Source organism: Macaca nemestrina, chromosome 4 (genome assembly GCF_043159975.1).
Source record: "Macaca nemestrina isolate mMacNem1 chromosome 4, mMacNem.hap1, whole genome shotgun sequence".
Taxonomy (NCBI): Eukaryota; Metazoa; Chordata; class Mammalia; order Primates; family Cercopithecidae; genus Macaca; species Macaca nemestrina.
In genome coordinates this window covers 83,114,223-83,131,252 of record NC_092128.1, presented here as the reverse complement: position 1 = coordinate 83,131,252, position 17,030 = coordinate 83,114,223, and the positions used below count along the sequence as shown (strand labels likewise).

The 17,030-nt window shown below is 35.6% G+C and overlaps 1 protein-coding gene across 5 annotated transcripts in view; it reads left to right on the top strand.

The window, feature by feature from the left end:
* The window catches only part of LOC105475602 (von Willebrand factor D and EGF domains), a 153,218-nt gene that overhangs the window by 2,737 nt on the left and 133,451 nt on the right, over nucleotides 1–17,030 (top strand). Inside the window, exon 2 of one of the 5 annotated variants that reach the window (XM_011730997.2) lies at nucleotides 13,427–13,573. The exons of the other annotated variants lie outside the window; for them this stretch is intronic. The gene's annotated coding sequence lies outside the window, so the exon portion shown is untranslated. The remainder of the gene's footprint in view (nucleotides 1–13,426; nucleotides 13,574–17,030) is intronic. 5 annotated transcript variants of the gene reach the window in all.

Here is a 17,030-nt window from a genome sequence, read left to right as displayed (position 1 = left end):
TTTTCTTTTGGCTCAATTCTTTTCCTTCAAAAAAATTTTATATTAATTTGTTTTATTACTGCAGAAGCAATATATAGACACATATATGCATTCTAACAATTTGAAGTCTATGCAAACATTAAAATGCCCTTTCCTACTCCATTTCCAACTCCTTAAGATACCAACTATAGCAATTTGATAAGTATTCCTATAGACATTTTTCTAAGCTAATACCATCATTTAGAAAGACAGACATGAATATTTTAATTTACAATTGCAAACAAATAAATATTTATATAATGCACTGTGAGACTTCCTTTTTCACTTGGTATATGACGGACTTTTCTACAAATTAATATATATTAGTTCCAATTCACTTTACTGCAGAGTATTTCACAATATAGCTTTCAGTATAAGTGTTTTAAAATATCTTATGAAAATTACATGAGATAATACTAATATATTTGCACATTGCATGACACAAAGCAAGTTATCAGTAATTTTAGCTATTATTCATAGTAATTATGAAGGACGGGATTCCAAATTTTTACCCCTAAAATACCTCTAAAATCTCTTTCCTATTTTACTCCTAAAATACCTGTAAAATCTATTTCCTATTGTGGAACTTAATTTTATTTGAGAAGTTTATGAATATTCCCACATACTTAAATGTAAGAAAGATATCATATGAACTCTTTTAGAGGAACAGGGTAAGAAACAGCACAGACATTTTCACTGTGGAAATGTTTATAGATTTTTTCTATTAAATTAGTGTCATTTATGACTTTGGGTTTTAGTTTGTCTGACCATATTATAGTGGTTCTAAAACATAGACCAACGTTCTTCGACTCTCTTTCTATTGAGAGGAGGAAGTCTTTGTACCTGCCCTTGAATCTGAGCAAGTTTATGACCAGTTCCATCAGTAGAACACGGTGAAAGAAATACTGTGTGATTTCAGAAAAAGGCCATTCGGCTTCCACATCGTTCTCTTGGGATGCTTGCTCTGGGATGAGCCAGCCACCCACTAAGAAGTCTGCTTACTCTGAATCTACCACGTTCAAACAAACAAACAAGCAAAGAACCCCCAAACCCAAAACATTACTGTTCACAAATTTTTTTTTTATGCTGAGGGATCAAATATGATGTAACAAACAAAAATATTAAAAAGAGGGTAAATAAAAACAGAAAATGTTAAGAGTAGTATCTGGCTGCTGTGACTACTGGTCATATTTTCCAGTTTTTTAGAATTTTATATTAGACTTCCCAAAACACTTATTTCAAAGCTTGTATTGACATTATTATCAAAACCAAATATAAAGACAGACAAAAATAAATCATATTATTCTTGATATATTAAAATTTAATAAGTTGTTATTTTAAAATGTTTCCCTCCTTGTTCTCTAAACATATAGTTATTAACTAAAAAGAGGAAAAAATTTAGAAGTCCAAGGATAGACTAAGTTTATTATTTCTACCTAAAGGATGGGAAGAGATTAAAATTATTCATTGAAATGTTAGTCTTTTTGTGGGGTCTGTAGACAAAACAAAATATTTTCACATCAGTGAGGGACTGTTTTTCTGTGAGTAATATAATTAATAAAGGTGTTTCATAGCATGCCATAATTAAAAATATGGTGAAATAAGCCATATGGCACACAATAAATCAGAGTGAGTCACATGAGAATCAGATGTCAGGTCTATAAGTTACATGCTTTGTCTTTTTAAAAAGCATTTACAGCTGTAAACTGACAGTGGCACACATACACATGTACACACACAAACACAAACCTATTTTCTTCTTATTCATTATAATTTAAAATTCTTGGAATTTTTTGTATGTTTTAGTAATAACATTTTGATTTTATGACATAAACAATACTAACACAGTAATGCCATTAAATAATGAAATCAAATTATGACTATTCAAATTATATATGTAAACCCATGAAAGGTAATATCACTGCATTAGGTATTTATTTCTTAGTAAAATGTTTGGCAATGTTGAGGCATATATTAGAAACAAGAACCTAATGCTGATTTAATAAAATAAAAAATTTTCTAATTTGTTTTTCCAAATAGTCTAAGGAAAAGTCTTCCTGAGAATTGTTTTGTCTTTGCTATGGCTGTTGCTCTTAATGTTGATACTATGTTATTACTGAACCTCATTATACTTTCAAGTATAAAAGGAGCTGGAAGAAACTTATGGTGTAGTTTTATAGACCATAAATTTCTCAAATTCATAAGATCCTAGGATGCCATACTCTCAGTAAATATTTACTGACTGAATTAAATTAAAATGGATACTTTGACATAATATAATGAATGATATATAGCCATTATTACTGTAGACACTGGCAGATATAAACAAGATTTTATTTGATTTTTAACAGCATAAAATGTTTCTCTCTTCCTTTAGAGAGGACACATGCTCATTAACATCTTATGACTGTAATTCTCAAACTCCATCATTATCCTTGAACTTCACCTTTAGTAAACTCCTTTTTTCTTCTGCCTGCCTGCTTTACTCTCTAGGTTGTGTAGACTACTTATTATGAGAATTTCTTTATGCTTTGTGATTTTGTGGGAAGCTTAGGAAAAAAAAAAGAACAGGCACCAAGGTTTTTTTGTAGACTGCACCTGTAAAGAAAACAAATCAAAAGTAACAGTATGGGTACTTGTGACCTGATTACACAAAAATTTAATTCCTTGAATTACTAACAAGCAGCTTTGACAATAACAATTTGGCAAACTGTTAAACAACTGAGATGTTGTTGAATCAATTAGAAATCAGACCCAACTTTTGGTATAACAGTTTTGTGGAACATGCCTCGATGAAGACTAGCTTTTTGCTTCTGGTGATGGGAATAGACTTGGGAGCTTGGGGAAAAGACTGATAGGGAACTGAGTAGGACAGCTGTGTTGACTACAACATTTATTAGATAATGCAACTCACAAATTTAGCTTTCTAAGTGAGCTGTGAGCTAAAGCAAAGTGCCCTGAGGTAGTCAAAGACATGGTCAAGGAGGGATCTATAACATTATTATCACCAGTCAAGCTCAAAAGAGAGCTTGGATCATAAAAAATGAGTTGCCTCTAGCAAAAGAAGTATAAGATTAGGGAGAGGGGCTGTTCATGCCACACATACCTTATTTTCTCATTGAATCCAAATTAGATAGATAGGTAGATGAATATATTGATATACATTCTTGTATGCCAGTGTACATTATAGCACTATTCAAATTAGTCAAAAGATGGAAACATTCCAAGTTTCCATCAACAGATGAATGAATAAACAAAATGTAATATGTATACATTAATAAAATATTATTCCATTAAGAATACTAACAATGCCCAAGCTGAGAATCAAATCAAGAACTCAACCTTTTACAACAGCTGCAAAAAGAAAAGAAAATACCTAGGAATCTGTGTATCTAAGGAAGTGAAAGGTCTCTACAAAGGGAAACTGTGAAACACTATTGAAAGAAATCATAGATGACACAAACAAAGGGAAACAAACCCCAAGTTCATGGATAGGATGACTCAATATTGTGAAAATGACCATGCTTTCCAAAGCAATCTACAGATTCAATGCAATTCCCATCAGAATACTAACATTATTTTTCAGAGAATTTGAGAAAACAATCATAAAATTCAAATGGCACCAAGAAAAAGCTCGAATAGCCAAAGCAATCCTAAGCAAAAAGGACAAATCTTGAGGCTTCACAGTACTGGACTTCAAATTATACTGATGCAGGACAGGCAAACCCTAGAACTGGGGATTAGCCTGGAAGGGTTCTTGGCTTCTCCAAGGGAAGAATTCAAGGGCAAGCCAATGGTGTTGAACTTTTACTGACGTGGTAGTGTACAGCAGCAGCAGAGGTACTGCTCCTTGGGGAGCAGGGCTACCCCATTGACAGTACGCTCAGAATAGCAGCTCAGAGGCAGCTCTGCACTCATATTTATACCCAGTTTTACTTGTATGAAAATTAAAGGATGGTTTATACAGAAATTTCTAGGAAAAAGACGGAAACTTCTGGTTTGTTGTGTTGTTGCTGTGGAAAGGGGCAGTAACTTCCAGGTGTTGCTGTGGCAATGGTAAACTGACATGGCACACTGATGGGCCTGTGCTATGAAAAACTGCTTCTGCTCCAGCCTTGTTTTATCTAGTCCTCAATTTTGGTCTGGTATCTGAGCCCCGCCTCCAGGGTCAAGTCTTGCCTCCTACCTTAATACTGCAGGCTGCTACCAAAACAGCATGGTACTCATATAAAAGCAGGCGCATAGACCAATGAAACAGAATACAGAACCCAGAAGTAAAGCCAAATACTTACAACCAACTGATCTTTGACAAAGCATAAAACCACATAAGTTGAGGAACAGACAACCTATTTAATAAATGGTGCTGGAAAAACTGGCTACATGTAGAAGAATAAAACTGGATCCCTATCTCTCACTTTATTCAAAAATCAACACAAGATGGATGAAAGACTTACCATCTAAGACCTGAAACCATAAAAATTCTAGAAGATAACCTTCTGGACATTGGCCTGAGCAAAGAATTCATGACTAAGATCTCCAAAGCAAATGCAACTAAAACAAAATAAATAAATGAGACCTGATTAATTAAAAAGCTTCTGCACAGCAAAAAAAAAAAAAAAAAAAAAAATCATCAGAGTAAATAGGCCAGCCACAGAATGGGAGGAAATCATTTGCAAATTATGCATCTGGCAAGGGACTAGTATCCAGAATCTATAAGAAACTCAAACAAATCACGAAAATAAAACAAATAATCTCATTAAACAGTGGGCAAATGAGATGAATAGACATTTTCAAAAGAAGATATACAGATGGCCAACAAACATGTGAAAAAATTCTCAGCATCACTAATGATCAGGGAAATGCAAATTAGAACACAATAAGATACCATCTTACTCCTTCAAGAATGGCCACTATTAAAATTTCAAAAACCAATAGATATTGGTGTGGATGCAGTGAAAGGGTGACACTTATACAATGCTGGTGGGAATGTAAATTAGTACAACCTCTATGAAAAACAGTATGGCGATTCCTTAAAGAACTAAAAGTAGACCTGTCATTCAATCTGGCATTCCCCCTATTGGGTATTTACCTAAAAGAAAGGAAGTCATGATATGAAAAAGACACATGCACATGTATGTTTATTGCAGCTCAATTCATAACTGCAAAGATAGGGGACCAACCTAAATGCCCATTGACCAATGACTGGATAAAGAAAATGTGATACATATACACCATGGAATACGGCTCAGCTATAAAAAGCAATGAAATAATATCTTTTGCAGTAGCTTAGATGCGCTGTAGGTCATTATTTAAAGTGAAGTGACTCAGGAATGGAAAACTAAACACTGTATATTCTCACTTATAAGTGACAGCTGGGCTATGAATATGTGAAGGCATACAGGGTGATATAATGAACTTTGGAGACTCAGAAGGGGGATGGAGGAGAGTTGGTGAGGGATAAAAAACTACTTATTGGCTACAATGTGATGGGTGATGGATGCACTAAAATCTCAGCCTCAGAATTTCCCACCCTGTAATTCATCTATGTAACCCAAAACCACTTGAACCCCAAAAGCTATTTGAAATAAAAAAATTAAATTAAATATGTAATATGTATACACTAATGGAATATTATTCAGCCATAAAAAGCAATTGAAGCTCTTCATTTATATAGAATATGAGGTATAAGCAATTTCATAGTGACAGAAAGGTAGATGATAATAAGTGATATAGCTATGGTTGCTATTATGTCTATATCTATATATAATTATGCTTTTGATTGGTGTTTTCCTAATAACTAACAAGGGTGAGGATCTTTTTATGTGCTTATTGGCCATTTGTATAACTTCTTTGGAACAATGTTTATTTCAGCTTTTTCCCATTTTGTAATTAGGTTATCTTTTTGTTGTTGAGTTGTAGAAGTTCTTTGTATATTTTGATATTAAGCTCATCATATACATAATTTCCAAATATATTTTCCTATTCTGTAGATTGTTCACTTTGTTGATAATATTCATTGAGTCACAAAGTTTTTAATACTGATGAAGTCCATCCTATCTTTTCTGTTGTTGTTGTTACTTGTGTTTTTTGGTGTCATATCTAAGGACTCATTGTCAAATCCAAATTTTATTCTGTGAGTTTTGTAGCTTTAGCTCTCATATGTAGGTCCTCAACCCACTTTTTAGTTAACTTTTGCACACAATATGAGGAAAGGGGTTCAACTTTATTCCTTGGAACGTAGAAATTCAATTGCCCAGCACCATTTCTTTAAGTGACTGTTCTCCTATTGACTAGACTTGGTGTCTTGGTTTGTTTGTTTATTTATTTTACTTTAAGTTCTGGGATACATGTACAGAATTTGCAGGTTTGTTACATAGGTATATGTGTGCCATGGTCGTTGCTGCACCTATTGAGCTGTCCTCTAAGTTTCCTGCTCTTGTCCCCAAGTCCCCAACAGACCCTGGTGTGTGTTGTTCCCCTCCCTGTGTCCATATGTTCTCATTGTTCAACTTGTACTTATGAGTGAAAACATGCGGTGTTTTGTTTTATGTCCTGTGTTAGTTTGCTGAGGATGATGACTTCCAGTTTCATCCATGTCCCTGCAAAGGACATGAACTCATTCCTTTTTATGACTGCATAGTATTCCATGGTATATATGTACATTTTCTTTATCCAGTCTGTCATTGATGGGCATTTGGGTTGGTTCATTGATGGGCATCTGGATAGTGGCTTTGCTATTGTAAATAGTGCTGCAATAAACATATATGTGCATTTGTCTTTATAGTAAGTCATGGATATTAGACCTTTATCAGGTGGGTAGATTGCAAAAATTTTCTCTCATTCTGGAGGTTGCCTGTTCACTCTGATAATAGTTTATTTTGCTGTGCAGAAGCTCGTCAGTTTACTTAGATCCCTTCTGTCAATTTTGAATTTTGTTGCAATTGTTTTTGGCATTTTGATCATGAAGTCTTTGCCCATGCCTATGTCCTGAATGCTATTGCCTAGGTTTCCTTCTAGGGTTTTTATGGTTTTGGGTTTTACATTTAAGTATTTAATCCATCTTGAGTTAATTTATGTATAAGGTGTAATAAAGGGGTCAATTTTCAGTTTTCTGCATAGGGCTAGCCAGTTTTCCCAGCACCATTTATCGAATAGGAGATCCTTTCCCCATTGCTTGTTTTTGTAACGTTTGTCAAAGATCAGATGGTTGTAGATGTGTGGACTTTGTTAAAAATCAATTGACCATATATGTATGAGTTTACTTTTGGATTCTGAATTCTATTTCATTCATTTATGTATCTATCCTTATGCCAGTACCACACTGTTTTGATTATTTAGTTTTGTAATAAAACCAGCATTTTAATCAGTTTGGGCAGTGTTTAGTCATTCAGGCTGCTATGACAAAAATACCATAGACTGAGTGACTTTAACAACAGAAATTTATTTCTCAGACTTCTGGATGCTGAGAAGTCCAAAATTAAAGTGCCAGAATGGCTGAGTGCTGATGAGGGATCTCTTCCTGGCTTACAGATTAAGCCAGGATTACAGTTATGCTCTTGCTATATTTTCATGTGGTAGACAGAAAGTGAACTCTAGTCTCTTTCTCTCTCTCTCTCTCTCTCTTTTTTTTTTTTTTTAGACGGAGTCTCGCTCTGTCACCCAGGCTGGAGTGTGGTGGCATGATCTCGGCTCATGGCAAACTCCTCCTCCTGGGTTCAAGTGATTCTTCTGCCTCAGCTTCCTGAGTAGCTGGGACTACAGGCATGCACCACCATGCCTGGCTAATTTTTGTGCTTTTACTAGAGAAGAGGTTTCACCACATTGACCAGGCTGGTCTGGATCTCCTGACCTGGTGATTTGCCCGCATTGACCTCCCAAAGTGCCGGGATTACAGGCATGAGCCACCATGCCTGGCCCTCTTTCTCTCTTTAAAAGCAGATCTCATCTAAATCTAATTACCTTCCAAAGTCCCCACTTCTTAATTTCGTACCATTGAGGGTTAGGTTTCAGCAAAAAATGCTTTAGGCGGACACAAACCTGCAGTCCATAACAAGCAGGTAGTGTGAGTGAACTATGGTTTTTTGTTTAACAAACGTTTTGGCTGTTCAAAGTCTCTTGCAATTCATATGAATTTGAGGATCATCTTTTCCATTTCTGCTAAAAAGCTTTGGAAATTTGGACGGGGGTTGCATTGAACCTATAGATCACTTCGGATAGAGTTAATGTTTCAACAATATTAAGTCTTCTTACCTATGAGCATGAGTTGTTGCTCCATTTATTCAGTTTTTTCAAAATTTGTTTCAACAATACTTTATAGTTTTCAAGTACAAGTTTTGCACATTTTGGTTAAATTTCTTTCCTAGATATGTATATTATTCTTTAAATGCTACTGTAAATGAAATTGCTTTATTAATTTCCTTTTTGCATTGTTCACTGCAAGTATTATAGGAACACAATTGATTTTTGTGTGTTGATATTGTGCAACATTCAACATTGCTAACCACATTTCTTAGCTCTAATAGCATTCTTTTGATATTTTTGGGGATTTTCTATATGCAGGGTATGTTATATGTAAATAGAAATAGTTTTACTTAATCCTTTCCAATTTGGATGCCTTTTCTTATCTAATTGTACTGGCTAGAACTATTAGTACAATAATGAATAGCGGTGGTGAAAGCGGACATTCTTGTTCTGTTCTTGAGCTTAAACCCACTTATGCCTCGTGTTCCATTATTGAAATGTTAAGCAGATGGGAATAATTTATATTCAACTGCTCAAGGTTATTGTCAAGGTCTGATTGCAAAAATTCAAAAAGTTGCAACCTCAGGCATAAGTGGGTTATGGAGAAAGCCTTCAGTCTTTCCCCATTGAGTATAATGTTAGCTGTGGGTTTACTCCTTATCATGTTCATGGGAATATTAATTATTACTGCATTACAGAAACTTATTTGGCAATATCAATACAATTAAAAATAGAAAATGCTTTGGAGGCTGTGTTTATAGATGATTTCCACAGACAGAAAAAGACCATTTCTTTTTTTTTAAAGACAGTTTCTCCGGATAAATTGTAAAATATCTGTGTAATGAAACTCTGAGGGAGGAGGCTCTCAGAAACTGATATTAACTTGTTTATCCATAAAGAATAAAATGTTGATTAGATTGTGGTATGTCCACATTCTGGAATACTTTGCATCTATTAAAAATAAGTTAGATGTACACATATGAACCCGGAGGAATGTATAGTATCTGTTTTAAGGTAGAAAACTATTTTATACAAATTAAGACAACACTACCTCATTTTTAAAAAAATGAACCAAAACCACCTCAAATTCCTGTGTGTGTGTGCCCTTTTTATGAGTGTGTATAAATATGGAGAAGGACGCATGCCATATGGTAATGATTGGTTACCTAGCAAATAGAAGAATGGAAAGAATTTGGTAACTTTTGTCATTATTTTTTACAGATTATTCTGTATTATGGTACACATACTTCACAGGACATATAGATAATACATCCTATGTAATAATATGTAAAAAATAATTAACATTTATTAGAATTGAAAAATAATTCAGGAAAAGTCATAGCGAATGGGTGATAGATACTTCAGGAACAGCCAGAGAAAGGTTTGTCCAGAGAAAAATATGTTACCAAAACCAAATTTAATCAACTTCATTGTTTTTCTCAGCTACCAGCAAACAGATGTAGAGACCAACACAATGGCACTTAGAAAAGCCTGGAAGGAGTGAGACAGTGAGGTCTTGTAGGGACCCTGGGGATATTGAGTAATTAAGACAGAAACACTCACTTAAGGAGCTCCCAAGTTAATAGATTGTATTTTCTTCCCCTCGCTTAGTAGTTTTGGATAGATATAGATATCCTATCTATGCACAGACCATATTCCCCCCTAATTTTAGGGCTTGCTGCCACCTATGGATAAGAATAGAGTATTACAATTTGCACCAACACACCCTAACATCCACCAGTGAGCTAGATGACTGGATATCAGAGGAGGCTTGAGTTTGATGTATTTTAGTTTGGTTCAACTCAAACAATATTCATTATCATTATTAAACACCAAGTTATGTATTGGATCTTCATAAATAAATAAAGCTTTGGAGTTAATGAATTATTGAACTCAAAGAGTTCACAGCTTAGTAGGTAAAATAAAGTTGGATATAATTTTATTATATCCTGAAGGTAACACAAATGTATAATGAGGCAGGAGTGGAGTTCAGTTTTAATGATACATAAATGTGAAACAGGAAATGTGAGGAGTAGAGTCTGAGAATTTACAAAGCTCAAATCATGGAAAACTGTGTGTGCTGTGGACGGTATATGTGAAGTCCTGGACGTGCTGAGGTCAGAGGTTGGTTATACGGATCTTAGGTTCAGTTAGAAGATCAGGAGTGGGGATACACATTTATGATTTGTTGAGTAAGAATAATAGATAGGCCATGGGAGACAATGGGTCATGCAAGAAAAGATATAGACAAAATGAAAAAAGAGCAATGGACAGAGAAGTTAACAGCATATTAATTAGGAGTCAAATGAGCAAGAAATCTACCAGAAAATGGTTTATGAGGGCAAAACAAGAGAACTTAAGGGCACTGAGCAGAAATTTTAAATTATTTGTTCCCGTGTCTCAGGATCCATAAGAAAAAGAATTTAGGCTGGCCACGGTGGCTCACGCCTGTGATCCCAACACTTTGGGAGGCCAAGGTGGGTGGATCACTTGAGGTCAGGAGTTCGAGACCAGCCTGACCAACGTGATGAAACCCTGTCTCTACTAAAAATACAAAAATTAGCTGGACATGGTAGCACATGCCTGTAGTCCCAGTTACTTGGGAGGCTGAGGCAGGAGAATTGCTTGAACCCGAAAGGAGGAAGTTGCAGTGAGTTGAGATTGTACCACTGTACTCCATCCAGCCTGGGTGACAGAGGGAGACGCCATCTCAAAAATAAAAAAATAAAAAAAGAAGAAGAATGTAATAAAATCACCTCAGTGCTTATGGAGAAAAAGACAAAATACCAGCATAAAACAATGCATCAGGTTTTTCGATTTCCACTAAACTTAAAATACAGAATATGTAAAAATAACATATTCAATAGAATACATAACATTAACTAATAGTAGTATAATGAGCATAGTATTAAGTTGTGGGAGTTAATATGCTTCATACCATCTATTGTAGAATATAAGATCAGTATTACATGTTATTTATGCCTTCTCCCTAGAGTTTTATTTTTTCAATTATAGAAATAAAACCTGCAAGTAAGAAAAAAAAATTCTTTTTGTTTGTTTGGTTTTGTTTGAGATGGAGTGCTAGAGTGTAGTAGCATGATCTCTGCTCACTGCACTCTCTGCCTCCCAGGTTGAAGTGATTCTTCTGCCCCAGTCTCCCAAGTATCTGGGACTACAGGCAGGAGCCACCTTGCCCCACTAATTTTTGTATCTTTTTTTATTTTTATTTTTTTAGTAGAGACAGAGTTTCGTCATGTTGGCCAGGCTGGTCTTGAACTCCTGGCCTCAGGTGATCCATCTTGCTGGGCTTCTGAAAATGTTGGGATTATAGGTGTGAGTCATCGCGCCCAGCCAAAAGCATGTTTTTTTGAATAGGATGTTACTATTGAATCTCAGTTTACAAAGTAGAGTTTTATGTACAAAATGAACATTACATCTGGTATAAAATAAATTTAACATTTTGGTTTTAATGGTGTCAAGTGGTGAAAGCCTCACTGACAAAATGACACAACTACATATAGGAAATAAACTATGAGGACTGCCAGGCCAGAGAAGTGTAGGCAAGGGCAATGCACCATCAGATTCTTCAAAGATTCTAAGCGCTGTAAGTTTCACATAATTGCCTGTTTTTACCAGGAAATACCGTCTTTGGCTAAATCAGCCCTACTTACTGGATATGATTGCCACTTGGCAGCTGTCCCAGAATCTGGGGCCGGGGGGTGGGGGGCGTTCCAGGACTCTCATTGCATCTTCAGCAAAACGAGTAGACCCACTTTTCTTGGAATTTTTTTACATTAAAAAAGCTTCAGAATCACTGAGAAGGTATCTCCAGCTCTAACAAAAACTCACTTTTTATTCAGTTATAATTGGAATATTATATTACTCTAGTTTATTGTTGTACAGATTAGAGCACACAGAAGTTCTAAAATAGAGATGTGGCAGGAGTTTCAATATAGTGAAAAATAAGCTCATAGAGTTGAAAATGAGGGAAAACAGTCATAGATAATTATAGTGTAATCTGCAAGAAATCTGTCAGCAAACTATGGCTGGCATGCCAAATACAACAGTGTTCTATGTATGTAAATAAGGTTGTGTTGGGACACAGCTGTACCCATTTGGTCACAGATTGCCTATAGCTGCTTTGGCTTCACATTGCAGAGAGAAATATTCTCTGCAAAAGACTGGCTAGTAACATCAAAAATGTTTACTGTGTGACCATTTATAGAAAAAAAATGGACAAGCCTAGAGCAAAAGCTAGGCAGAACCTATAGAGCAAAATGCTTCTAGCTCAGTTGGGGAAGTTCAGATTTAGAGATCCTTAGCTAAGATGATGTAGTTTGCCATCTTAGATCTTATATTCTAATTCACATGTTTACTGTGTCACCAACAAATGAATAGACTATTTCAATCATTGTGCAGGTAATAATGACACAGCAAGATTAGTGTCTAATCTAAGAATCTCTGCTAATTATTGAGTACTCACTAGGTGTCTTGCTCATTGTTGTATTTATGTACATTATTTATTTAAATTTTATACTGCCTCCGTGACAGACAATTGTATATTATTCCTATTTTCTGAAGGAGAAAAAGGTGCTTGGGTACTTTGTGTAACATGCTTAAAGTCACGTTAAAACTAACAGAAACAATGTCAAGAGCCTCGGTTCTTAATACTGAAATTAGGGAGCCATGGAAGCCATTGAGGACAGGTAAGTTTGCTAGATGTGATATATTAAATAACTCGTAGTGGGTGAAGAAGAGTTAACCAGAAAAACAAAAACGAAAAACAAGAGAAAGGGTGGGTATACAAAGGCCATGGGCAGTTTCTTACTCCGTGACCATTTCACAGAGTAATGTGTAATTCATTTCTGGCTGCACTAAATGAATTTGCTCAGTTAATGAGATTCCACTGATAGACCACATGAGGAATAACAATACTAACAATAACAAAAGCCTCAACTCTATTGAGCACATTTTACATGCCAGGTTTGCTAAAGCTGCACATGTGTTGTCTATTTCATCCACACAATAACTTTATGAGGCAATACTATTATTATCCCCATTTTACAGAGATAGAGACAGAGGCAAAGACAAGTTAAGTAACTTGCCCAGAATCGCCTAGTTGGTAAGTGGCAGAGCCAATTTTTAAAACAAGTCATCTTGATTCCAGGACCTGTGGCCTTAACCACTGCACAGAACTGCCTCATGTTGTTCCTTCTTGAGTATAATGTTGTAGCTCTCAGTGCATCAGAGACCTGGCTGAAACTCATCCCTCAATCAGCTGACTTTCCATTTTTTGAATTCAAATCATTCAAAGGTGAGGACATAATGGGTTTAGAGAATCAGAATCTGTTTTGAAACTGTCTGCTGTAAACTGAACTGTGTTCCTCCAAAATTCATAAGTTGAAGCTTTAACCCCCAATGTTACTGTACCTGAAGTAGAGTCTTTAGCAGGTAATTAAGGTTAGGTGAATGAAATAAGGATGGGACTGTAAGCTGATAGAACAGGCCTTATAAGAAAAGGAAGAGAGAGGGAGAGGAAAAGAGAGAGAGAGAGAGCGAGAGAGAGAGAGAGATATCGAGAATGAACCTCTGCCATATAAGGACATAGAAGAAAGTGGCCTTCTGGAAGCCAGAAAGAGAGCCTTCCAAAGAACCCAACCATGGTTGTCAGCACCTTGATCTTGAACTTCCAGCCTCCAGAACAGGGAGAACATATATTTTTGTTGCTTAAGCCACCCAGGTGGCAGCTATTGCTATGGCAGTCTGAGCTGACTAATACATGCTATAGGGCAGAATTGTGGTGCCAGGTCTCTTCACATGAACTGGTCGAAGATTCCTGGTCCAACCAGATACAACCAGTGTCAATGGTTTTAAAACAATTGGGAAGTCACAAAGTGAATATGGCAATAATTTAGAGAATCTTGAAAGCCTCTCTAGCTGGATAGTCATTAGACTATGAGCGTCATTTCAAAAGTGCAGAAGAAAATGTTGTGAACTATTAATAACATGTCCAAAATTATCCAGCTTGTAAAGTCTAAGATCCCAAACTTGATTCAAAGTTGATTGAAACTGATAACATGTGTTCTTTCTTCTTTATATGATACCTTATGTGTATATATATATGCACAAAATTTAATACCCTAATGCCAAAAATATCACAAATTCCAGGACTTTACTTAAGTATAATAAAGCATTTGTTTCTCTTTGCCTATGGAATCTTTTTCTCCCAAACCCATGACTCCAATCTAATCATGAGAAAACCATCAAATAAATCCCAACTGAGAGAGATTCTACAAAATACCTGACCAGTAAATGACAAAACTGTTAAGAGTCTTCAAAACATGAACAAAAACAAAACAAGGGAAAAAAAGAAAGCTGAGAAACTATCACAGCTAAGAGAAGCTTAAGGAGACATGATGAAAAAATATAATGTAAACATAATGTGGTAACCCAGATAGCATCTTCTAATAGACAAAGGACATTATAGATTAGGACAAAGAAAATATGAATATATGTACTATTATTTATAATGATGTGTCAATATTGGTTTATAAATTGGGGCCTATGCATCATACTAATATAAGACACTAATGATAGAGGAAACTAGGTGTGGGGTATACAGGACTACTTTGTCTTAAATTTACAATGTATCTGTATATCTATAATTATTCTAAGCATGTGTTTTAAAAAATAAGGGCATACTTTGGACCCAATAATTCTAGATATGTATTCAAAGAAAATAAATATTAAATAAGTGCATATCTTAATACTATGTGACATGCTTAAAAGTATATCTATTCTCTGTTCTTTAAGTTCCTTGAATGTACCTAAGGGTTTCAGAGGAGAGTCCTGCATTCTGGAAGCACTAAATCATCCTTTCTAATAACTATCATTAGCCATCAAATTATTGGAAATGTATAATGCTCAGTGCTAATGGAGGATGTGTACTGACTGATGCTTCTTATCTTTGTAACGAAGGTGCAATTTGGTATTTTTTTTTTTAGAAAGCTATCTGCCATCATGTAAACTTTGAAAATATTAATAAATTGAATCTACTAAATCCACTTTTAGAAATATAGCAATAGTCATATCAGAGATGTACACAGTTTTATGTACAAATATATTTAACATTCCTACATTTGTAATAGTAAAAAGTTGAAAAGAATTAAACATTCATTAATAGGAGAATGTTAAATAAATACTAGCATTTCTATCCAAGTAATTCTATATAACATTTTAACTAATGCTTTTATGTAAGCTTAATTAAATTGGAAAATGATCAAAAATCATTTCAGTCATTTTAATGGTGGTGAAATATTAATATAGTTTAAAGCCATGTTAATTTCGTCTCCTTACTTTTCTCTTTACTAAAATATTTATAACAAGCACGTACTCTTTTGTATGATTAACAAAAATGAACACAGCGAGAAGGCCCTCACCAGACACTAGATACCAGTGCCTTGATTTTGGACTTCTTAGTCCTCAGACGCGTGAAAGTATAAATTTTGGTTTTTAATAAATTATCTAGTCTGTGGTACTTTTTGTGATAGCACGAAGAAAAGCTAGGTCAATGAGACGATATTGAAAAATATGAGAGGTGCTGAATTAATTGAAAGAAAGATTCACTTTCTCTTTAGACACAAACACACTTCTGAAGACAACATGATGAACTGCAGACCATTCCCAGGAAAACCTTGGTGTCTGTGTTCTTGTGCCGAAGGTAGAAGACCCACATGATTGAAGGTTTCTGGTTCACTGGGTCACAACTAGAGGAGAATCCCTTCTATCTAAGGTTGCTAGGATTGCAATGAAACACATTGGCTCCACTGGAAAACCATGAAGTGTGAATATACACTGGGTCTGATTGATTTCTCTCAAGTTCTTACCATTGACATCCAGATTTGTGAGGTAATATCTTTGTTGTGTCCCTTCTCTTCTCTGAGTCTAATCATCTAGTCCAACTACACAAATGGGGGAGATTACTCCTAGGTTGATAATAAGTCTCTGACCTTTGTAGATAGGATCAGTCTTCCTGACTGCAAAAAAGAAAAATCTGAAAAACCAAGAACCCAATCCAAGTTTTCCACTTTTCAGCCTGCTCTGCAATTGTACCATGAAATGTTCATGTGTGGAGAATAGCCTAAGGTATTGATTGCATCCCCTTGGTTTCCTATGGGGCCAGGTGGGCCTGGAGTATTCACAGTTCCTGGGCTCCTGTGTTCTCCCTGTAATCAGCCTTTTCATTTTCACTTTCTCCAATGTACTGTACAAATAACAGCTCTTTTTACTTGGTAGTACCAGGACATAGTCAGAGAGCATTAGTTTATAAAATCTTGCCCTCCTCCACTAGGCCCACTAATGATCTATTCTGGTTGCCAGATACTGTTTGGCTTTGATGTAAAACACTCACAGAGTACCAGTCAAGCATTGTAGTGATAAACACTGGTCAGAGGCAGAGCTGTGGTGCCTTTTGGAGCCAGGGAGGACCTGCTGATGGCCACATACATGTCCTTCTAGCTAATCCTGAGCATCTGTGTGGTACTCTGATGGATGGGTCTGAATTACAGACACATGGCTCAAGTCTGTTTAGATTTCCCTACGGAATTCTGGAATATGCTGCTTTGATTGTGTTTTTCATTGAAAAGCTGGGTTGAGGGAAAAAGAGCTAGGCAAAAGATTTCTGCTAATTGAACAAAAGCATTGATAGGAATAATGTAGCCACAGCCAAGGAATACCTGCAGCCACCAGAATCTAGAAGAGGCAGTAAAGGA